Source organism: Vanacampus margaritifer, chromosome 19, assembly GCF_051991255.1.
Source record: "Vanacampus margaritifer isolate UIUO_Vmar chromosome 19, RoL_Vmar_1.0, whole genome shotgun sequence".
NCBI classification, from domain to species: Eukaryota; Metazoa; Chordata; class Actinopteri; order Syngnathiformes; family Syngnathidae; genus Vanacampus; species Vanacampus margaritifer.
The window spans coordinates 7446929-7471223 of record NC_135450.1 but is presented as its reverse complement, the minus strand read 5'-3'; the positions used below and the strand labels follow the sequence as shown (position 1 = coordinate 7471223).

Sequence of the window (24295 nt, the reverse complement as noted above, 5' to 3'; positions counted from 1 at the left end):
TACGAATTAATAATTGAGAAAAAATACAATATTTGGTAAAGAAGAAATGTTAAGTTTACATAAATAAATGAATGTTAACATTCTTTTTAGCAAGTCACAGTGGCTCATGACTTAGCGAGTGAGCTATTTTTAGAACAGGTCTGGACTCATGTTGTCCTTGGGGCTAACTAGAATCCACTGGCACCATTTTTTCCCCCTTCTGGACAATACACATTAATAGCAGCATAAAGAAATATTTTCAGAAATATTTTATAATGCAATCTTAAGGAAATAACAAGCCTGAAGTTCTGTTAGGCAACATATGGACAAAGGAAGTTGGGGAAAAAGTCAGCCCTTTAAAATAAAAGTGAGCTAGTATTTTGTACAAAAATTAGGAGAACATTTATTCATTTATTTTTAAATGATGACAGGTTCCAAGTTACGTCTGATTAATCATCTTTGATGCATTAAAAAATAAAGAGAACAGAACTTGCAATGTATGCATAATATAACTGCAAAAGGGTCATTGTTTGATGACAGGAAGGTTCCAAATTACCATGAATTGATTATCTTTATTTGATCATAGAGGTTGACAAACCACAAAGGGAGAGCTCTCAGTGACTCTTAATTACCGCGTAGGTAATCTAATTGTATTGCAGGGCCTGCCCATTTCACACATCATACACAACACAACACCATATGCTCCGGTTGGATCTGTCAACTCCCATTCGGGAGATTCCAGCCACCCGGCGTCCTCTTTACTGTCCATTTGTGTCAAGTATGTCCCCTCTCAGTGGTAAAGTGGAACAAATGTTAAGGCTAATTGATCCTGCTTGGGAAATTACTGTGCCTGAGACTGCAGTCACGAGAATGACAAAAACTACAAGGACAGAACTGACGCTTGAATAAAAGGCTGGCGAAACGAGCAGGCAAGGGCTGTTTAATCGCTTTTACTTTTTCGCGTGGTTGTGCGTCTGCTCATGCACATTTTAACATCAGACACTGGACTAGAGATGGTGTGATAGCTGATGGGATGGATTGGTCAGACTGAAAGGCACATTCATGCCCACAAGATGTGCGAAAGTTTATGTCGATGATTTCAGTGTCAGTGCTTTTATACTTTGACTTCCTTGTGAGTTGCAGTTTAGAAACAGTTTTTTCTCTCATTTGCTCCCAAAAACGTATAAATATGTTTTATTTTAAATATTACCATGCTCCCAAAGACGTATTTATACGTTTTTTAATGAAGGCTTTGATGCAGCCTGAAGAGAATGCTTGAAGAAATGGTGGTTAGCACAAAAACTGCCAGCAGGTGGCAGCAGAGTATAAGAGCTCAACCAGGGCCATGTTGCAAAAAGCTATTTTAAACAGATTTGTGAATAATGATGAAACGTAGCTATATTCTAATGCTAATTGTTGCAAAACGGAAACAGATACAAATATACTTTTTTTTCCTGATGAAAGAAGAAGCAAATTTATTTTGGTAGGTTCCATGTTTTATAGCAATGGAACACATTATTCTATGGACCTTGCAAAATCAGTCAAAATCCAGTAAAACTGCCTGGAGCAAAGGGGTTACTTCAGTGAAAATGAATGAGTTAAATAACAAAAACAATGGTCATATCTCAAAACTTGTAAGTCGGGTGACTTGTATCTCAAAGGCAGCGCTTGCTTTTTTTTTTTGCTTTTCATTGGATAATGACAATACCTGGATTGTTTGATAACACCCTTGGGATCCTTGCTATTCAGTTCTGTTAACTAACAAAACTGTTTATTTTTTTTTTAATCTCATCCGATATGTACATTAGAATCCACTTTTTGGGGCATTTGTTAACGTCGTCGTTCCCGTTCATTTGTTGCGCACGGTGACGATTTCAACTGTGGCGCCGCTTGCAAACATTTTTTGTTGTGCCTCTTAATGGAATATTCCATTATGAAGTCAAAGTGTTTTTGTAGCGACACTCTGCGTGCGCATTGGGAGGTGGTGATGAATCAAAATCAAACTATGCTAATAAATGTGTTTCCTGCTGCACCCCGCATGTCTCATCAGGCTTTTTTCTTTTTCCACGAGACAATTTGTCTGCGGTGGCAGCAGAGAAGGTGGGAGGTGTGTTTTTTTTCCCCTTCCCTTTGTCTGCTTGTGTGTCTATGCTTACATTTTTTTGTCTCTTTATATCCCCCCACTGAATAATCCTCTTCATCTCTATTCAAGGTCATAGCACTTTCATTGAAATATATTCAGATAGCTGGCGACCAGTCGATTATTAGCCCAGAATTTGTGGACTGCACATTCCGGGTGGGGTGAAATTGATTCCGGTTGCCTGTTCTGCATGGACATGGTTTAACGCGGTAAACATGATTCCCCGTTTAAGCCGTGCACACGCTCGCTCTGTTGAACAAAACAGCGGCATACATAACAAGATATGTTCAGATGTTTTTATTCAACCCGTAGAAAGTTTTTAGTTATAATAGAAGTGATAAATTTGAAGATTTTGGTCCCGTTATGTGGTATTTTGCATTTTTTTCATTATAGTTCATTTATTATTTATTAATTTTTGTATTCCATTTTGACTTTAGTTTATTAAATTCAGTAAATTTTAATTACCATAAAAGATTGTGAATAACACACACCCATGTAGGGCTGTGCAATTAATCAAAATTAAATTACAATTTCAATTATTACACTCCACAGCAATGTCAAAATAATAACATTTAAAATGAACCCTGATTAATTGACTAAGATGAAAATGAAGGATTTTTTTTGGGTGCTATAATCACAGATGTACAGTACTTTTACTTAATCAAAACATTTTTGTTTTCATTTTATTTAGATAAAATAAATGTTTTTGTTTTTTTTCAATTTTAGTTATTTAGTTATATTTGTTATCTATCATAACCCTGACACATTGTCCTTAATGTCTGTTATACTATCTATGCCTGAGGTTCTCACTCAGTGGAGCTGGACACTTTTTTAACTGGACCAAGTTGGAGTATTAGGTTTGATTTTTTTGTCATTTGCAAATAGCATAACTTGAACTTTTTGACTTGCACAACGTTTGGGGGATTTACAGTAATCTCAGTGCAACATTTTAGCAACTTTATCATTTTTAAATTGCGCAATTCTTGGAAGATTTACGGTAGCCTAAGCACAACATTTTGGCAGCGTTATCATTTTTAACTTGCACAGCTTTTGGAGGTTTTACGGTGGTCTATGTGCAACATTTTAGCAGCTTAATCATTTTTAACTTGTGCAACTGTTGTGTGGTTTCCAATAGTCTGTGTGCAACATTGTGGCCGGTTTATGATATAAATGTGGAAACATCTTCTCCCACAGCCAATTAAATTGTTCATTTGGAGCAATGAATATAACTTCTGTTTTCGACATCATTCTTCTCAATACCTCATGTTGAGGCTTTTTAATGGTAGCTTCATTTCTATCTGCGCAACTGTAAGGGGATTTACGGTAGTCGCATTCCTTTCGTCCATAATGATTTGTACTTCATCTCATACTGCTCTACAAATGACACATTATTGATTGCGCAAATTGGAAAAAGACAAGACGATGGTTTGTTGCTAGTGTAATCTCACCACAAAAATATTTGGTGGGTGTTGATGGTTGTTTCTTGATTGGAGGGATGTGCTGTGTCAAGCAAATCTGAATTTAAGCAGCAGCGGTGAAAAGTTCCTGTTCTTCAACATTACTTTCTTCTTACGGCACACTAATAATGATAGGTTAGGATGCGTGAGGAATGTGTCCAGACGAGCAAAAACATTGCACTGTATCTTCCTTTCCATTACGTCCCACTGGGGGTTTAGTTGGCTGGCGAGAGAAAAATATACAATAGCTCAGCAATAGAAGCATGACCTTACATTCACTGTGCTCTGATGCAAAATTAATAGCGCAATATACAACATGCACCATAAAGAAATGTTCATACAGTTTCATTTTCCTGTCTGAATTGAAGGAAAATGTTTGCTTCAGTCGCCAGCGTCCCGCCATTCATCTTCTGGCTTTTGTTCAACAAAATTCATTTGTATGTGTTGAGTGCTGCAGTGCTTTGTTTTGCGCCCAAAGTCTTGTAAATCACTGGGACGCGCAGCATGCCGTCAGGAAATGACTTTCCAAAATATGGCATTCCAAAATATACCAGTCCGCTCTCAATTTCCTGCTGTATGACACAGCCCCCCCCCCCCCCCTCTTCAATAAAATACTGGCCTGCAGAGCTTGGCTGGTGTGTTCATAAAAGACCACATGCACGGTTAATAATTTCAATTTTACATTTCAAAGTATGGCACCAATGAGGTCATGAGAAGTTATTCTCCGGAGAAATTTTATTGGTTAACACTTCTGTAGAAGCTCTCAGCCCCCCTTCAAATTGTAATATGTTTTAATTCCACACAGTAATATTGATGATGTCATGTTTAAGTAATTAGTAAGTAAACGGATGACAGCACGACTTTTACCATGCAATGAAAAGCATTCATTTACTTTTAATTTTGTTTTCCGATATTAAATTCTGATTATGATAACCATGAGAAAAAGTATTACGGCATCGCTGACACGTCTAGGAAGCAGGTGGATCGGAGTAGGGGGATATCATTTCCCTCTGCTCCATCTTACCACAATCACACACTTGTATATACGCTGGGTGGGGTCACATCCACGGTGTAGGGGTAGAGTTTGCCAGTCGGCGAACTCAGTAACGGAGTTAGCTTTCACTAGGTACGCTGGCGTGACGACCCCGCTGGGCCTGGGGTTCGGGGGTGCCGCCCGTCTCCCATTGCTCCCATCTCCCCTTCGGCCCCCAGTGTTCCGCCCCACCACGCGGCTGGAGGTGGGGTGGGCGTGGGTGCCCGGGGTTTGTGGGGGGGTATGGGTGGCTTGGGGTGCTGGGGGGGTGCTGTCTAGGATTTTGGGGGTGGCGGGGGCTGGGTTGTGGCGGTTGTGGGTGGGGGGCGGTCGGGGGGGGGGTATTAATTACACTAGCCGAGCGTGTCGCTATGACGTGGGGGGGGGGGGGGTCTATTAATTACACTAGGCGAGCGTGTCGCTATGACGTGCCAAACACCGGTATCTTGTTCTTTTTTTTGCTGTTATGGTGCTTGTGGAGTCGCGATGTAAATGGTTGTTGGTGGAACAGAATTGTCAACAAATCGCTCCTCACTCTTGTCAAAGTTGTCAAACCCGAATCAGTTCCAGGCGAGGGACGTGGACTCTTGGCTAAAAATGCTAAGCTAAGGTCGTGACACGCTTCCTGTGGCACCTCCAAAATTAAAATCACTATACGTTTTAGCTCTCAAGACACTTTTATTGTGACAACAACGGTGCCTCCAACATTTTAAGCAAGTTTTTTTTTTTTGACACTGGGCTTTTTACTGTATAACTCCTCTTAGTCTCCAACCTACTTGTCATTCTAGAAGAATATGTAACCCTGTCTGTATAGATTGTGAATTCTAGTAATGGCGTGCGTGTATCATTGGTATGCAGAGCACAAGAAGCGGATACGCAGTGGCGAGCAGAATAGACATGTACAGTTTTTTCCCCCCCAACCATTCTCGCCTCTCTTGGTAATTGCTCACACTCTTCAGCCTCCTTATTCCTACAGTACTATAGCACTTCATCTGAGTCCACTTTTTCATATTTCTTGTACCCGTTGGCCCATTTCCTACATCCCTCTTTACCCTCTGCATGCACTGCGCCCGTCTGTCTTTATCCACTCGGTCTCTGTTGCCTTCCTCTCTCCATTTCCATCTCCATTATCATTCTCCACAGCCTCACCTCAGCGCTGCTCTTGTTGTCACCTGTAAGATTGGAGTGGAGGATAACCAAGATTCCATCACGGGCGCCTCATGAATAGGTTATGCAGATGTCACCGACACCCCCTGCGCCTCATAAATACGCTGCTTATTACCTGCCTCGCGTGCCAAGCCTCAAACACATCCCGCCGTACTCGACATCTCCCAATAGACTCTTCTTTATACATGTACAGTACGACGATACAACAGTGGAAACTCCGAAGTTCAACTTTCCATTTGTTGCCATTTCAACAAAATGACTAACTTAAATGGGGAGTCAAGTCAAAAAATTGTCTTTACAACAATACAGGGTATGTTCTATGTGGCTCCACTAGACTAAACATAACATTCTGATTAATATTGCACTTGTGGAATATTACGGAAGAGGATTAGGGCCAGTGAAGAAGCAAAAAAGGGATGGCAGGATTCTCACTTCATTCTCAGAAATCTGACTTAAGTGAGAATTCTGACTTTAATCACAGAATTTTTACTTTAAAGTGAGAATTTTGACTTTAAAGACTTTAAACACTGCCTCAGAATTTTTACTTTAAAGTGAGAATTTTGACTTTAATCTCAGAATTTTCACTTTAAAGTGATAATTCTGACTTTGATCTCAGAATTTTCACTTTAAAGTGATAATTCTGACTTTGATCTCAGAATTTTCACTTTAAAGTGATAATTCTGACTGTAATCTCAGAATTTTCAATTTAAAGTGAGAATTCTGACTTTAATCTCAGAATTTTCACTTTATCAATTTAATTTTAGAATTCTGATTTTAAAGTGAGAATTCTCACAGAGTTAATCTCAGAATCCTCACTTTAATATCAGAATTCTCACTTTAATTTCAGAATTCTTACTTTAAAAGTGAAAATTATGACTTTGTGGCGTAGAGCTATGAATTGTGGGGGGAAGTCGGAATTTTCATTTTAAAGTCAGCATTCTGACGTCAGAATCCTGCCAACCTTTTTTTTTTCCTTACTGGCCCTAATCCTCTTCCGTACAATATGGATTAAAGAGCACAATCTTGGCAATTTTGCTACATGCTGTCGACTAAAAATGACAGCACACTGCTGGGCGAGCTCAGCTTGCAAACGTCACATGACCAAACCCAGTAAACAGGTGAGCCGTGATTGGTCGTTACCTGAGCCCTTCAGCGCTGTGATGTCATTTTCAGTCGCAAACTTATATTAACTCTCCAGTCGACCACCACCATTTGCAGGGGATAGAGGCTGGCCCGGCCAACGAATAGCAAAAACACACATATAATTGATGTGGAATGCATGAAAAAATATAAATAAACCCCACAAAAAAAATCGTAATAAAACACTGACAAACATTAAATATTACATGTAATGTTATATTTCGCAGAGCCAATCAATTACGTCATTGATTGGTCAGGCAAATTAAGACATTGTAGCCATTACTGATTTTGTATACAGTATAATGCTAAGTATTGTTCAATCCTGATCCAGCAGATCAGATAGGTGTAAAGTCTAAAAAATACTTTTAGCTCTTTATACAACATTCAATTAATTCATCGAAAAAGTAAAACGTGTGTGATTTGTACTGACTGCGTTAACAAGAACAACAAACAAACAAAACTTATGGGAATCAGCCATCTTTGTTGTTTACATCGGCTTAAAACCAATTTCCCACCTTCCTCGAATGCAACATTTGTCTTTAAAATTGAGAAACTACAAAGTTCTTCTGTCTTGGACATACAATAATTTGAACCAAATGCATCACATTTGTGACAGTTTCCTTAGTTTTGCTCAACGCACAATGCTTCTTCCATTCTCCTTTTTATAATGGAGCCTACTGTTTTACTGATTCTGACTCAAATTAGTGTTTTTTTTTCTTCTCTCTGATTCTGAACCCCTTTGGACTGTCCCAAAGGGAGTAGCAACTTTGTGTGATTTTTTTTCTTTTTCTTTAGAAAAGATCTATCACGTCTTTGAATCTCACTGCAACAACTTTGTTCTTCCTGCATCCCTCCAGCAGCAGTAGTAGTGGTAATACAGAGATTATTGTAGGATTACATCTCTGCCTGCCTGGTTTTATAATATGGATCAGGCAGGTGATCTGACGACCTTAGTGGAATATAACCCTGATCAGTTTAACATCCGCTTAATCGGTTGGAATTACAAACTGCGTCCACATCAGGTGTTTTGTGAGAACGGGTGTCTCAAGGGAGCCTTGAGATGGTCAACCACTACCTGAATTTGAAAACACCTTTGCCTTGTAACAAGACTGTACGTTTCTATTCTGTGTGGAATTTGCCTCTTCCCAATTTTCCCCACAGATCAAACACCAACCCAGGGTCAGGATGCATACACTGTATATAAGATCTGGATCTGGTCCCCAGGTGCTATACGTGGATTTCCTCCCAAAGCTCCTCAGTGGTGAATATTTTACATTCTCCTACTGTGGGAATATGTCAGGATGGAACGTGAGTGGATGAGGGGTGATGGGCTGAAATGCAGGGAAACAGGACTCATGTGCAATGCGTGGTACTTTTATTAACCATAGGGAGAAAGGTGAGCAGACAACCGTGACTGGACGTGACGTGACTGGACTGGTCGCCATGAGAGGGTATGGTGTGACTGGTCGACGTGACGTGACGTGACGTGACGTGACTCGACTGGTCGCCATGACTGGAACGAGCGTGACGTGACAGGACCTGATTTGCCTTGACTTGACTTGACGTGGAGTGGCTATGACCTGGCTGGGTCTATGGCTTCTTGGCTGTGACGAGTACGACTTGGCTGTGATGAGGACGACTTGGCTGTGACAATGGCTGTGACAATCAGTGACTTGGCTGTGGCGATGGCTTTGGCTGTGGCGAGGACTTGACACACAAACTTCCACACATAACATAGACAATGCACCCACACACACACTGGAAAACATAACAGACTAAATACACCAACATTAATGAGACACACCTGGGGAAGGGAAGACACACACACACACACACACACACACACAGGTGGACGTGGTTAGACATAACGACACAATGAAAGAAACCAGGAACACAAGACAAAAAAACACCAACCACAGACAAAAACAAGAACACACACAACAAACAAAAACCCAACCCCCACAGAACTGAAACATGACAGAATAGGAGCTATACATTCAAAATAATGATGACCGGACTTCTTGCAATATTTGTTAAGCAGACGTGGGCATTCCGTCAGTACACACGTTTCACAAATCAGAAATCTTATTTGTCTTCCTTTTTACTGTGATTTGTGAACATTATTGATCTAATATTCAGGTTTTAGTTGAAGCTCAAAATATTGTGGGAAATGTTTTTTGAGCTTGAATTTCACTTGCTCAAAAAAATTCTGTCAAATTGTTAGATTAGGGCGTGGTGCCTTCTTATCTACACTTTTCTGGTTGAAAACCATCAGGTCACACATTGTCACATGGGCAAGATAATATAAAAATAGAATCCATTTTGGACAGATTAGACCTTCTTCCGCAACGAGCAGAAAAGCTCCACAGCTGTGTACTCGATCTTGGCGTCTAGTAAATAGTTCAACTGAGAATATGCAGTTTTTTTGTTGTTACTATTAGTATAGCGAGCATTAAAGATAAAAGAACCAGTGAAAGTTCCCATCAGAACTTTACAATTTGTGTCTTGACCTTGTAGTCTTCAACGCCATCCTTGCAGAAATTCAAACAATTCGAACTGTCGTCCATTTGCAAACAGCCCAGTTTTCAAAGACCATTTCGCTGGTCGAAATGAGAATTTTGTCAACATTGGGCACAGTTCACTAGACGTCAGCATTAATAAAAATCCCCTTGTGCATCAGTGATCGACTGCGTGCTAGCAGCCATAACTCCAGATGGCTGAACACCAAGACGCGGTTGGACTTTGTTTTAGCAGACAGATTTTCATTTAAACCCTGTTGACCACTGGCGAGATGGCCTGACCTTGCGCCACACTGCCATGTCTGTGCCACCGTCCATGGATGGTTAGACTTGACGTCAAGGGGGGGTGTCACTGCTTGTGAAGGAATAGTGTGATAGTCGGTGGACTGGGGAAGAGCGCATGGAGCTGTTCAAATGACCTGCTGCTTGTCCCGATAAGAACAGCTGTCTCACAGACTGAGCAGCTGTAGATTCACATGGGCCGAAAGACGGACCTCATGTCTAATTGTCATGTTGTTTTTTTTTATTCAGCTAATATTACTATGCTGCTATTATACTTATATTATCCACTTTATAATTAGTTAGAAACACACATTTTATCTTATGAGATGACACGTCAAACAGTCAAATGGAACGCTACGTTTCCAGTGTTGAAATCCAAATTTAAAGTGCCGAAATTCACTTCACATGCAGAGATCTAAAAACCTTCTGTACAAGAGTTATTGTCTAATCCCACATGTTTCACCGCTGATTCTAACCTACTTTTGGTTTCTACTTCAAAAAGCTGTCTTCTGTCTTCACTCACTGGCCCCATTTGAGGTTCATATAAAGGATAGAGGGTGTGCGAGTGAATGTGCGTGTGTGTGTGTCGTCTTCCATTGTAGCAAATTATCTTCTTCATTAATTTTGACACACCAGGAAATTAGCCAGTTCTCTGCCGGGGGCTATACATCTAAATTAGAATGGTTGCGGTAATCTGGAGATTTCAAAGGCTGGGGATTGTAAGCCTATTCATGGCTCTCGTTATAAAAAAAAAATAAAAAAAAGGAGGCTGTGACATTTCTCAGTAATCTATCTCATTGAATGTTATCACCCAGTCATTCATGGTTGTTAAACATCTGGCGAGTGACATTGTGATGTCTCCGTTGCCACTTATTTTTAGTATCGCTCGTTTCTCCGACAAAAGAGGGATTTAATTAACGTGACCTGAGCTAGTATGTTTCTGTATCATCCCTTGTCATCAGCTGACCAAGGGTACCTTTTTTGCAACCTTTCCGACCACAGAGAATGGTGGTCAAGCAAAAAAACCGACTTTCTGTGACAACGTGGCCTAAGCACCAAAACTACCAAAAGTAAGAGTAGACTTTTTTTTTTTTTCTCCATCAGGAAAAAAAGGTTTTTGTTTTTCCCCCCGATCTGTAGTAATCATCAGTAGAACATTGGTTGACTTCACCATTAAAAAAAAAAAAAATAAAAAAAAAATAGTCTTTATATACAAAAAATACAAAGTAACAACAAAGGACAGGGCTGGATTCGGATAGCCGAGATGAAAACACTTGACTGAGAACCTTGATTGGGAGACTTGGATGGAGAGAGCAGGGCTGGATGCCTGGAAGCAACTTTGAGCACATGGAAAAAACGCTTGCATTAGAGAATCGGGTGTGAAACCTCCAAATGCTGTGGAAAACCTTGGTTAAGGAACCTTAGTGTACTGACAAAAGTGTTAGCCAGTAACTCCAGTTAGGGCAAGGCACAATTCTATATGACACAATTAAAGCCTATATGAGTACATAGACAAAATAAAAGTGACTAATAGTGTAGCAACTGACAACATTCTCTTCATAAAAGTCCTTTGAGACTCTTGTGTGATTAAGGGCTATATAAATAAACTTGACTTGAATTTCCATACGACTAGACTAAACTAAGAGTCGCTAACGCTTCATCTTCAAACATCATCATTTGGAACATAGCAACTGTATAGCGCCTACAAAATAAAAATGACTAGACAAAATAAGACTGATTACTACCTCCCATAGCAACTGCATAACAACTACAAAAATAATTACTAGACAAAAGAAGACTGACTAATACCTTCCACAGCAACAGCATAGCAACTACAAAATAAAAATACCTAGACAGAATAAGACTATGTATAACAACTACAAATTAATATGATTAAACAAAATAAAGCTGACTAATACCACCCATGGTAACTGTATATAAAAAAACAGCAGACAAAAGAAGATTCATACCTTCCATAGCAACACTATAGCAACTACAGAATGAAAATGACTAGACAAGACAAACTAACACCTCCCATAGCAGCTGTATAGTAACTACAAAATAAAAACAATTGGACAAAATGAGACTAATATCTCTTATAGCAGCCGTATAGCAACTACAAATTAATATGATTAATCAAAATAAGGCTGACTATTACCTCCCATTGTAACTGTATATCAACTACAAAATAAAATTGACTAGACAAAATAAGACTAATACCTTGCATAGAAACTGTATAGCAACTATGAAATAAACATGACAAATCTGTCTTGTACAACTGAAGATCTTACGTGTCTTTCTCTGTCTGTAATTGCTTCCCGTAGTTTAGCTTTTATACCTTGGCAGTGTTTTTTTTGGGGGGGGGAAGGGGAAGCACACCAACACCAGACTTCAGTTTGGGGTGTCAGAGGATGTGCACTCACATATTTGGCTGCCGGTCCGCCCACCCACAAGCCTGTCTTTGCGTTCGTCAACTCTGACACAATGGAGCGCGGTGGAGGCGGAAGAGGTCAACAGCTGATATAACCGAGGACTCGGTACTCGGTTGCCTTTTGGGAGGTCTGGACTGGAGAGTGAAAGCTCGCCATGCATCACTGCTTTGCAATACAGCTCTGACTCTGACTCGACACTCTGCTTGTGTATTGGATTCTCTCTTCATTTATTTCTGGTTTCCCCGGCTTCAGACGCACTCTCAGACACTCGGGTCCCGTCTCACTGCGATTTTTACGAGTCTTTAAAAGGTCGCCTCCAGAGCACGTTTTACTGCCGCTTTCTCCCACTTAGAAAAACAATTCTCTTTCCTGGACTCATCTCGCCACTTCCTTTGAGTTATGACAAATTGTGTTTGTTTTGACAGAGTGGCTCAACACGTTCAGGGAGTTGAAATCAAATAGGCCGGTATTGGGTAAATATTTTTACATGGCTCAAGCGCCTCTCCACCTGAATGCACGTGCTAGCAAAGTAGTCTCTTGTTATGGGGTAGGACTGTCAACTTTTCAGTTTTTAATCACCCACAGCTGGTTGTAATGTACTTTCGCTAATGTATACTGCATTTTTGCGAGGATAATTTATTTTTGCGGCGGTAATTCAAAGCATGTGAACGAAGGGAAACAAACGGTGACGTTAACATGCATGGCTAATTGGAGCAACACGCCAACTATAAGAGGCTTACCCAGACATATCCATGATGTCAGACCATGGGAACCATACAGCTTGAATTTTCGAATGCAAAAAAAAAAACAGTACTGTACGGGTATGTATTTTCGTATGGCTGCATTTTTTTTCCAGGTCCATACTGAGCCCCCCTTTAAGGTAGTACAGATTGAGCCTTGGTTTTCCCCCTCCCTCCCTCCTTCCTCATGATTCCTTTTTTTTCTATCTAGGAAACTCGGTGCGCTAATTAGCGAACCGCCAGGCTTTCCGTTCTGTCTTCCTCTTGTTGGTCATTGTTTGTTTCGGCTTGTGTTTTTTACATATTTAAATCGGATTCTGATAAGGCTGCAGTGACAAAATGTTTTGACTGTAGCTTATGATAAAATGTTATTGCAATTCAGAAATGATCAGATAGTCGATATAATGAGGGGGAAAGAGTACATCACCACATCTATGTAGTAAGAAGACAGAAAGGAACAAGGAAATACAAAAATACATTTTTTTTTCCCAGTCCAAAGAAAAGGAAATGTGTCCATTTAAAGGGAAACTTGCCTTGCTGCATCTGCCTTGACAACGTGGCTTATTTTGATTCGTCTATTATGGAAGACAGCAATGATCACAAATTATATTGGTGGAAGGCACTTTTGGCAGGTCATATCCTAATGTTGGCAGTGTATAGGACAGTTTAAAAATGAATAATGCTCAACTTTTTGTGAAACACGACTGTAGATCCTGATTTAAAACACAGCTAGCTCTCGATTCGTGGAGCATGAATCACAAAGTCCTCATTACTGTCAGAAGTGCCACATTTAAATATCATAAATTTCTCATTTTGTATCCCTACTGGCACACAGTAGTTAAATGACAGCTCGATAGTACGGCATATGTCATTATTTATCAATAAAAGATAGACGTCTGAGTGATTATTCTTTGAAGTGTGGAGGTAAAGCGGTTAGCACAACTTGTCTCGTCTTTCCTAAGCCGCGATGCATTTCCCACCGGAGATTCCTTTTGTCTCTTGATGTGTCATAAATGTTTATGTCTGATTTCGTCGCTTCTGAATACACCAAACATATACGCCTAGTTTTATTGCATTGTTTTTTTTTTATATCTGAACTTTGGACAGCTATAATTAGAAACCAAATAATTTTGTCAGCGCTTGATTGATTTGCGACATCTGCCTTCAAATACGTCCTGCAAATGCAAAGCCGTCATATCAAATGCATTATTCATTGGCATGAAAATCAGATGACGTTTCAAAAAGCTGCGAGGGACAAAAATGGGTATCTGGGGATCTAAAGACACATAGTGCGGCTTCAAGCTGTGGAAATATTATGCAAAACACACAAGCAGTATGTTACCACCAACAATTGGAATTGAGCTTTTGGTGGTCTGGCTTTTGACGACACGGCTACTCTGCCTCTGCATGGCCAAATATTGGGGCTAATCTTAGAGGTCGTAACAATAACAATACAAAATTCACTCTGTAAAGGACCATGGAAAGTTGAGGAAAAAATAGCTCTGATTTTCCCACTGATAGACACAAAATTGGTTGACATCTATTATAAAAGGATGCGTTCATAAATTCGAAAGGAAGTCAGCCATTTTATGTGAATTCTAGTGTTCTTACTCGACTGGCAAACATGGAAAAGTCTCAATGACCCATGTTCAAAACTGAACAGGAAGTCGGCCATTTTTGGTCAAAGCAGCCATTTTGGATAAATTTATGGCGTTAACGCCGTCTCGATAATTTTGAGGATTTTCATTAAAATGCATACAAGGGCTTGTTTGTCACTGTTAACGAGTTTCCCAGAGTGACCTGGACACAAACTACAAAGCCATACACAGCTTTCTATTTTCCAACTCTTTACTCTTGGTTAATGCTAAATATTAATGCTAACTATGCATGCCGGAGGCAAGATTCATTTTCATGAATTATGTGCCAAATGGGAGCTGAAGATGATCATCTTCCATCATGTTTTCATCTCCATCTGCTCATGTTTGTTATTTTTTAACATCTGAAAGATAAAAGAGACGCTGTGTTTTTCGCTTACGCCCCCCCCCCCCCCATCCCCGAACATCAAAACCTTTTCACCGTGCTCAAATTACACCGCTGCGAATTAGTTCATCTTTAAGATCATTTTGTGCAAGACTGTGGCCAGAGATATTTTGCACACTATGAAATATTGACGCTAATCCATCAAGTAAGCTCTGATGCTTCTTTAAGAGTCCATTTTAAAAGTGCATTGTATCGTTGCAGACCAGCGGCTCAAATAGCAATTACAGTAAATGCCAGCAGTATCATTTGCATGCAAATTGCCTTTTTATTTATCCAAGGTCAGTTTTAGACTCCACGCTGAATTTTGTTTTCTAATAAGTGTTTGGCGCCAGCGGCTGGCGCTACTTATTTTGATACATTAAATGTTGATTAGTGTAAAATCATCTGACGGTGATAAAATATGAATTTGAAGAACATGTTAGGAATTCAAATCTTCCGTATGGGCACAAGTACAGGGTGTCATTGAGCACTTAAAGAATACTCTGTGTAAAAGGACAATGGAGTAGCATGAATAATTTATTGAAGCAACATGTTTCATTTACAAGCTGTTTTTTTTTGTTTTTTGTTTAGTTAATCTTATGACTTAACTAAAGTAGTATGTGGTATTCGGACTTCATAGCAAAAACGCAGACTTGCATTTTGTACGTTCCTCTAAATCGACACGATATATCAATTTAATTCCCTCAATCATTCGTCAAGAGACGAGGATTTTGTCTCGTGTGAGTCTGCATATCTTACCATCTCCGTACACAGGCGGCGGCTATTTGCTGTAAATAGCTGGCTGGCCCTCTCTCCCGGGAATGCTTTATGGCATGTGACGGCGGGATAACGGCTCTACTTTACAGTCTAGTGCTCCGCTTTTCAATTTGTGCTCCACAAAGGGGTTAGCGCGCTCAGTCGTCATCTACTTTTTGAGAAATATCGTCTCGGTAAACATGTCAAAATATAAATTCAACTAAAAGGAACAATTTCATCGTGTGGAAAAAACACCTGAAACTCTCCAATGCCGTTCACCACAATTTGATTGTGGCACAAATATCTGTGATGAAACTGTTGGCAAGAAATACAGTGGCGTCCAAAACACTTTTGTAGAAAAGAAAAATAGACCATTTTAAACAGTTTTTGATCATTAAAGGGGGAGTTTGCAATTAAAACAACACTTGTCATTTGTTAAAACAATCAGTTACGTGAAAAAAGGGGCGTAGCTAGAACATTTTCATTGGGGTGGCCAGGGTGAAACTATGACTCATATAGGGGTGGCCATAAGTTCATACGTGAAATGTCTAATTAAGTGGTTCTTAACCATGCAGCCATACCGTTCACATGCCGACCTTGGGCTCCGGGCACCGACTAGTGGGCTGCACAAAATAATTCCAGAGCATATGTTATGAATTCAATGCATTGGAGCAGTTACAATCGTCAATGAGTCGCTCAGTTAAAATAGAGCTTTCTGCCACTTGGCGGCAATAAGGCAAATGTCAGTCACTGACCTGTACACAATAAGTAGAAAAGGAAACCGAACAGCGAAATTCATGACTAAGTATTAAAAAATGAAAATGTTTGATTTTACACACATTTATTTGTCAAAACACTGAACATTAAACATACAAATAAATAAATAACAAAAACAAGAAAATGATGCCTTTTCATGGACTAACATAGGCTGACATTCACATAGGCAAAATGACAACTGAGTCCAAAAGTTGAGTTTTTAGAATTTTGTTTCTATCTGCTTCAGGAGCTGAGATATCAATTATTTAGTAGGCATTGACAATATTGTTGAATATCCAGGATCCGGGGGGGGGGGGGGGGGGGGGGTGGCCACCACTCGCCTCCACCATTGCGTGACAAATAGTATATGATCTGGGAAAAAAAAAATAATAATAATCAAAGACCAGACACTGGTCCTATCTTGGGCCTCTAACTTGACATCCAGTACCGTTGAGAGGCAAAAAAGTTGTGATGTAGAGACCATATATTTATATATTTTAAAACAGTATGCATAATACAATACAAAATATGTGAGTTCCACTTGAGGTAGCCATTTTGACAATCTCCACTTTACTATCTGTGATTTTGTGGCTTTAAAAGGCGCTGTCTGGCCTGTTGAGTGACACGGAAGTCGTAGTCGGCTCTTGTTAGTTCCGGTTAGCCAGCCTGCGTGTGTTCCGTGACTCGGCGTCAGTTGTGGCCGTATGGCTATTGCGTGCTTATGTGTTGATTTTGTTACCGGTTGTTCAATAACTTTGACATTATGACTTTTTCTTCCTAGCCATTTTTATCCATCTGGAGGCGGCCATTTTGTCACTTGCTGTTGACTAAAGATGACATCACAGTTGCTCAGGGCTCAGGCAAGGACCAATCAACGCTTGTTACCTGAGACTTGAGCAACTGTGATGTCATCTTCACTCGACAGTAAATGGCAAAATGGCTGCCTTCTGATACAGATAAAAACTGCTGGAAATTGCTGCTTAACTCATATTCCACTACTGCAATATTAACCAGAATAGACTAATGGGGCTGCATAGAACATATTATTGTCAATATTATAATTTTTGGGGTGTACTTCCCCTTTAAACCCAAACATGCCTTTTATAAAACATAGACAAGCATTTACCATAAGGCTAGCTTTGCAGAAGGTGTTTAAGTGATCTCAGCAGGTGAACATGAAACAGGCTTTTTTTCCAGGGGGGCAGAAACATGTATGACATGTTTCGGCATCTGGAATTAATGAATGTGAGCATAAAACGTGTTGGGTGAAAATATTTCCTGTGTTTTCTTTGCCTTCCATGTGAGATAGGTCGCCGTCATCAAGTCACTTTGTGGTCCAAATGTTCTTTTTAGCATTGCAGTAAATCATTTTTGTGCCCCCATAATTGTGTCCTGCTGTTTTTAAAGAAGGCGTGTGTTTCCAGTTGATGCAATCTCTTGAAATATTGACAACCTTCTGCATTTTAGAGAACATCTATTAAGGATGCGGCGCTCTCAAAGTGTCTCGTAAATGCCACACTTGCTGCATGCATTTAAATAGAAATATTACCGAGACGGCAGTGACGTTGTGAGGGTTTTGCTATTCTGACGCTCTCTTAATGCTTCCACCTTGCCTGTAATTGGATTGAGAGGTCTGTGGAGAGATTTTTTTTTTTTCTTCAAACATTGACCTCCTTCTCGACTGTAGTTGATTCAACATTCAATCTCCTGTTCATGGTGGCTCTTTGACAAACGGCCAATTTACGTCTGTCTTGTTGTACAAAATGGTAGTCAAAATGCCCTCACGGGTTCTGAAAAACAAAAAGGGGCTTAAACTCCTAAATAGTAGTAGTGCATCATGCAACCTGCTGTGCATATATCTGGCCACATGCCGAATCATAAATCTACGCTGAAGAATGAATTTGCTTTCGTCTGCAAAAAAGGTTTGCGGAATGACTCGCGGCCAGGCCCGGCACCTGCCGAACACCGATATATCTTCATAATCGCCTCACGGGTGGCTGTAAACTTTGGACTTTTATTTGACAAAGTGGATAAATCTTCACACTAATTTGTCAGCGGTAGCGCAGAAAGACATTGAAAATGGTCAACCTCAGAAAGGTTAGATCTAATAAACATCAGCGTAGTAAAGTTGTCATTTTTTATTGCATGTTGGCCTGCAAGACGCTGCAGGCCATCTATGCTCTCTTGAAAAAGCATCTTAGACATCGTTTTATTTTTGTCACATGGAATGAGAGGATCTTCTATTATAAGAAAAAATAGGTCCATTTTTGTCACTTGCTTGGATTACTTTCGAGATTAAAAATGTTTTTTTTTTTTTTTTAAATGATGAATTGATTTATATACGGTATATTCTTGTCTGCTAGTGAATTACAGACCAAATTGTAGATATCTGGAATAAGGATAGACACACGGCCGATTATCAATGCCGATATTCAGCATTTTGACGAATATCGGCATCTGCCTTAAAAAAAAAAAATCACTTTAAAACCGTGTTAACTTCAGGGAACTGTTTATTTAAATTTTCAGTTAACTTTCTAAGAAATGCTCCTGACCTGCACCTTCTGATTTATTTGAAATTTAAAAAAATTAATTTCACATATTTGGACATTTTGGAAAATTGTATTTATTGTAGAAAACTTGCTAACTATTTGCTTGTTGAAATTTCCATTTACCTTTTTAAGACATGCCAATGGCCCTAGGGAGCTCCCTGAGCTTTATTGCCCAATGTAAAAAACAACAACAATAATTGTTCAATAAAAACATGCTTAAAAACATTTTGACAACGACCTGAATTTTTTGTGTGTTTTTTTTACGCTGATATTTTCCTTTTTATTGGTTATCGGCCTCTTTGACAACTAATAATCGCTATCGGTATCGGCCCTGAAAAAAATATATATCAGCATACCTCGAATCTGGAGCTCCACTAGATCTAAAAAGTGACATGCTGCACATCCTAAATTTAGGTTAAAATAAAGATATGTTCAACTGGAATCATGAGTCATGGCTTACGTATGACTCATCAGAATCCAATTGCAGATGTATCTCAATTTGGAGTTACAGGTGAACACTTAAAGACTGTTGGAAACCTTTTCAGGTTTCGCTAACCTTTTGAAGCTCATCGAGAGAATGCCAAGAATGTGCCAAAAAGTCATCAGAGAAAATGGCTGCTATTTATGCAAGTATAGTTTTTTTTGTGAAGTACATAACATAGTTGTCGTTATAGTTTTGATGCCTTCAGTGAGAATGTACAATGTTCATAGTCATGAAAATAAAGCATGTATTGAATGAGAAGGTGTGTCCAAACTTTTGGCTTGTACTGTATCTCCAATGCCAATTAAGGAGAATAATTTTTTTTAATTAAAAAAAAATAAAATACTTTGTGATAGTAAAATATTGCCAAAGTCAGACAGAAGCAGGTTCATGAGATAAGAGACAAAAAAATGGTAGTAAGATAGAGCATAATCCATTTTTTGTGAATATACTAGTACAGGGGTGCTCAAGTTCGGTCCTTGAGAGCCCCTATCCAGCCTGTTTTCCATGTTTCCCTCCTGCAGCACAGCTGAGTCTAATGATCAGCTCATCAGCAAGCTTTGCAGAAGCCTGATAACGAGCCTGATCATGAATCAGGTGTGTTAGTGGAGAGAAACATGGAAAACAGGCCGGATAGGGGCTCTCGAGGACCGAACTTGAGCACCCCTGTACTAGTAGAATATATAGAATATTCACACCCATTCCATGTCAGCAGCTTTTATATATACACCACAGTAACCCAGTCAAGGCGGTAAAATGTTAGCTAGCACTGTTAGCACGTTTTGCCCAAATGTCTCTTCAGCATCTTCTCATGGGTCCAAACACACTTCCAGAGCCTAATAAGGAAAAAAAAAAGTCTTGACTTGTGAAGATCAAACAACACCTGTTCAGCTCCACATCTAAGCCGAACATGAATAGCCCAACGTGGACGCTCGCAAGCGCACGCCGCACGGATGGATGAGCATGTGCTTCCTGCGCATAAGATTGGACTTGCGGTCTCGGGGGCAAGTGAAACGCTTGATTGTTGCATGTTTGAAGGGGCTCATTGAAGCGTAAGAGAATGTAGACCACTTTCAGGTAAAGGCAACAGGTTTTTTTATTTTTTTTATTTTTTACATAGTTTGAGTCAAGAGGACATAATTTTGGAGTAGTGCACCACTCTCGTCATTTGAATAAATATGTAAATGTAAGGTTCTTCAGTCTCAAGCAACCCTCTCATGTGTAATCAGCATCTCCTGCTGTGAGCGTAATCTTAAATCCAGGTTTGTTTTTCTTGGATGCAGCATCTGGTAAACTCAATATTTTCTTTTTCCTCTGGAGCGGACAAAATAAAATTTCCTGCAACGCTGCCAGACCCCCCCCGCCACCACCACCACCAAACCCAAGCGCTTGCTAATGCTCCCAAAGTGCTGAATCTGAAATTTCACTGACGCCCTCCGCTGAATTATTTGGAGGAAAAAGGAATTTTTATGGTTTTTAATGTACTGTAGAAAGATCTAATTGGGGAAGTCTCCTATTTGCTGAAAAGTGGTCGGGCAGACTGGTGACTTCATGCTGTATTTGCTGGAGGACTTCACCATCACAGGTCATTTCCGATGCTCAGTCTTGCATTTGTCAGTAATCTTGAAGGACTGGAGGGGGGTATGTCTCCGTTGCGGCTAACAAACCCACAAATGGAAATCTTGTCTAAACGTTCTGGGCACAAAAGTGTGTTTAGCGTGATAAGCTAGCTGCGGTTACGCAGGCTCATATGAATGTGGAACTTTTTTTTTTTTTTTAACACATACTGTTCATGTTGAGTTGATGAGCTGATCCCACTAAAAGCCGGTTGTCAACCTCGTCTGAAAAGGGAGTGTGGTAGATTTGTCATTCTCCTGTTGGAAAATCATTAGCTTATAATGGATTCTTTATCCATAGCCATCATCATCTCCGCCATAATGACTCCCGAAGAAAAATGAACCGCCAGATGCAAAGATGAAGCCATCCATTGAACCTTGGGTTCGATATCCAATTTGCCTCACATTTTTCACTTTGAGAAAGACGTGATGCAAGCCCACAAATGATGATTTTTAAAAAATAGTTGTGCCTTTGTGGTATATTTACAATCTGTCCGCCAAGAGCCCAAACCAGCTGTTTACCATTCGTTAAGTCCAGACCTGTAGGCTACTGTTGCCGAGCCCAACAAACTTTCAACAAGACACGTCAACCCCTAGCATTCCCTTGGAATAATTTTTTAAACACTAAAATTTCAGACAGATTGAACTGAAGCTAGCATCGATGAGTAAAACTGAAACACCACATTTTTAATGCTACATTATGGTAGGGTGACCAGATGTCCATATTAGTCCCGTTTTGAGCCGTGTGTATGTCAGTGACACAGTTGTCATAGCGTTTCACATGACAAACCAATAAAAAATTATTTTAAATGTTAAATTCCTTATTATTTAGTTTCGCATTCAGTTTGCGTTCTCTTTCTCCTCCGTGACTGATCGCTAACTGGCATATTTACACCATACCGGAACGAGGACTACTTCCTGCTTCCATGTCTGAGAATCATGGAAAATGTAGTCCTACTATTACTGCTGTCGCCGGTCAGACTTAATGCGAGTTGAACTTTTCTGACGGCATATTTCCAATGTTACAACGCGGGACCGGAGCGAGGTACACGGCACAGCTAGCTTCCAATAGATACCGGAACGGAACAAAAAAAAAGTAGCATGATAAGTGCATTGTCTTGTTTAGCACTGTTGAACTGTCACAAAAAAAAAAGCATTTAGCATTAGCTAAATTAGTGCCAGTGAGCCATTAATACATTTGTGTCTTCTAAATTCTTCTATAAATAAATTCCAGTTGCACTACCTTAATCGAACACATGTGTTAGCTTAGCACAACTAAAAAAATAATAATCCATGTAAATGCAGCAAAATCGAGCACAACTTCATCACTCTCCTATAAACTCACTGTTACAGATTCTGTGTTGCAATACTGCCGGAAACCGCATGGAACTGCTGCGACACTTGACGTCTGTAAAAAAAAAAAAAAAATCTAAGTTTTTAATTGTGAAGACGCTGCCATTTCATAAAAGCATTTAGCATTAGCTAAATTAGTGCCAGTGAGCCATTAATACTTTTGTGTCTTCTAAATTCTTCTATAAATAAATTCCAGTTGCACTACCTTAATCGAACACATGTGTTAGCTTAGCACAACAACAACAACCAAAATCTATGTAAATCGAGCAAAATACTTTTGCACCATATTTACCTCCATAGGTACACGGCACAGCCAGCTTCCAATAGATACCGGAACGGAGCAAAAAAAAAAGAAAAAAGTAGCATGGTAAGTGCATTGTCTTGTTTAGCACTGTTGAACTGTCACAAAAAAAACCCATTTAGCATTAGCTAAATTAGTGCCAGTGAGCCATTAATACATTTGTGTCTTCTAAATTCTTCTATAAATAAATTCCAGTTGTACTACCTTAATCGAACACGTGTTAGCTTAGCACAACAACAACAAAAAAAATCTATGGAAATGGAGCAAAATCTAGCACAACTTCATCACTCTCCTATAAACTCACTGTTACAGATTCTGTGGTGCAATACTGCTGGAAACCGCATGGAACTGCTGCGACACTTGACGTCTGTAAAAAAAAAAAAAAAAAAAAAAAATCTAAGTTTTTAACTTTCACTGCCACTGACGTTAAAAGACGTCAAGTAAAAACCTACGGAGGGCTGCCAATGACGTAAAAAGACGTCATCCAATTTTTAATAAAAATGTTTTTGAAACGGGTGCTGGCAAGCCTTCCGCATCTGTTGTGAAAGTTTCAAGGAGGTCTGTTGTGCCTAATGACTATTTTTGGCCCCTAGAGGGCAGCGATGACTCTTTTGACAAGATCGGGTGGGCGTCAGTAGAGGCGGAGCTAGAGCGTCGAGCAGGAGATCAGAATGGAAAAAAAAGGAAAAATGGCGACCGGTTGCGAGGAGCTCACGCCCGAGCCGTTTTTTTCAAAGACCAAAAGCATCGACCAACTCTAAAAGAGCACATTGATGACGACGATGATGATGATGGTGAATCAGAGCTTGACGGCGAAATTGGAAGCGCTGACGCGGCGGCTATGACGGCGTCATAACGCGGAGCACAACCGAGCACGCACAGGCGGACGTTCAATCGGACGACGAAGAGTACCCAGAGTCCAATGCATATTCATCGGAGGAGTGTGTACAGTCTGCTACTTGCTATTTATTCCCCGGAAAAAAGGCGGTCAAGAAAGTGTAACGTTTGCACGCGAAACGGACAAAGTGAAAGTAAACTGTTGTGCGAGTCCAGCGGCGTTTCCTTGCACGCAGGGGAGCGTTATAAAAAGAAAAACTGTATTTGAAACATCCACATAATTGTTAGTACCACAGTTGCACACATTTGTAAATAGTTTGCGAAATTGTTTTGTCAAATTGTTACACTGTTGAATGGAAATAAACGTATTTTGCAATCAAAAAACACTTTTTCATTGTTGGTGAAAGCGTTTTACAGAAGTAAAGCACTGTTTAGGTGTTTGTGGCATCATTCATGGACAAAAAGAAGTGTACAATTTACTAGAGTGCATGAAATAACATCGTTTCACAAAAAGCTCTTTTTCTCCGCTTTTTGTTTCAAAACAGAGAATTTCGGTGAAAGTAACCATTTTCTATTGTTGATTACTGAAGAACGGAATAAGGTAGAAACAAACTTTTTTTTTTCTGATGAAAGATGAGAGTCCAATCTTTCATTTGTATTCTGTCATTTGTTATTCTGTAGTATGTGTGTTTCCATAGTCCAAACACAACATTTTCTGTGGACCTTGAAAGATCAGTC

The 24295-nt window shown here is 39.7% G+C and overlaps 1 long non-coding RNA gene across 1 annotated transcript in view; it reads left to right on the top strand.

The window, feature by feature from the left end:
* Positions 1-23751, top strand: part of LOC144039248 (uncharacterized) — a 40986-nt gene extending 17235 nt beyond the window's left edge. Inside the window, exon 3 of the long non-coding RNA XR_013289389.1 lies at positions 23314-23751. This is a non-coding gene — a long non-coding RNA (uncharacterized LOC144039248). The remainder of the gene's footprint in view (positions 1-23313) is intronic.
* The last annotated feature ends 544 nt before the right edge of the window (positions 23752-24295 follow it).